We start from the raw sequence: 1,345 nt of genomic DNA, 5'->3' as shown, positions 1-1,345 counted from the left end.
GGCTGCCCTCCGCCCTGCCCGGCTGCCCGCCGCGGTCCCCTGCTGCCCGCTGTCCCCTGCTCCCCGCTGTCCCCTGCTGCCCGCTGCTGCCCGCTGCTGCGGCCGCCTCAGTGTCCGAACCAGGCACCAAAGCTGGGTATCCCTGGATACCCATCCAGGGCTTCCCCAGGTTACAAGGAGTATTTGCAGGTAGTGCGTATCCCTTGAGTCAAACGCTGCACATGAAAAGAGTATTTCCCTGGTGATTTTGAAATGATTTCTTGTAACTTCAGGCTAAGACAGATTTCCCCATTTCTTCAGCTTAATACCTACCTCTAGGGAAGGAGAAGGGTGGTCACGCTTCCCTACAGGCTTCCACGTACTGACCTTTCGGGGGGGGGTTTATTATTTTAAAATCGACCCAAAATACATTTAGAAAGTCCAACAAATAACTTTTCCTCCAAAATAAATTCTGCCTAGCGCTGCGTGGGTTATTACACCACACCCCAGGCACTTCAAAGTAAGAAAATGAATAATTAATCATAAATGTGACTTGAGCACTAACTACACTGTACACATTGGCAAAATTTCATAGGCAACATTTTCCTCTAGTAGAAACCATCAACTGAAATTCTACCTGCTCTTTTAAGTGGGAAATTTCAATTTACCCTAAAACTGGGTACTAGCACTAACGTAACCCTAACTTTGGGAATCTGCTTAAGAGTGTTTGTTTCCATGAAAGAAAAGCTTTTTGGACTCAAAAATAACATGAGTTGTGTAAGGAGCGAATTAGAGAAATACTACAGAGACAAATCCCGAAATACCCATCCGTTTGTGCAGCGCTGCTCCGGGTTACTTGAAGGGCCATCCAGCCCCCCGCTTACTAGTTGTTAATGAGAAAAGGTCACGGGCTTTTGTGTGGGACACAGAGGGGATGGGCTGCATGTTAGTACTTGATTAGCATCGTTAGTACTTGGGTCCCGTGGGGCAGAGGGAAATGTCCCTTCACGACACGGCAGCTATCGCGGAGGAGCAGCGCTCCCCTATTACCTGGCACCTGCAACCGCCAACAAACGGTTAGGGCAGGCTCCAGCCCGCCGTTATTTTGCACCTCATTTCAAGCTGCAGGTTCCGCTCCTCTCGTTGTCTCTAGCACTGCGACCATCGGTGCTCTGACCCGTTTGGCTCCTCACGCGGAAAGATGCGCTGGCAGCGCCATTTCATGGGGCGGTGCCAACATACAGAAGTTTTCCCAAATACCTTTCTCTGGGTGTTGCGATGCTGCCGTAAGGCAGAGCACGCCTCTGCCCGCCATACTCACTCTGAACACGGCACAATAAACGGGCCCGCAGCTGGCGCCCCGCCG

The sequence above is a fragment of the Pygoscelis adeliae genome, unplaced genomic scaffold (genome assembly GCF_000699105.1).
Source record: "Pygoscelis adeliae isolate BGI_AS28 unplaced genomic scaffold, ASM69910v1 Scaffold85, whole genome shotgun sequence".
NCBI classification, from domain to species: Eukaryota; Metazoa; Chordata; class Aves; order Sphenisciformes; family Spheniscidae; genus Pygoscelis; species Pygoscelis adeliae.
Note: the sequence above shows the minus strand (reverse complement) of the source record.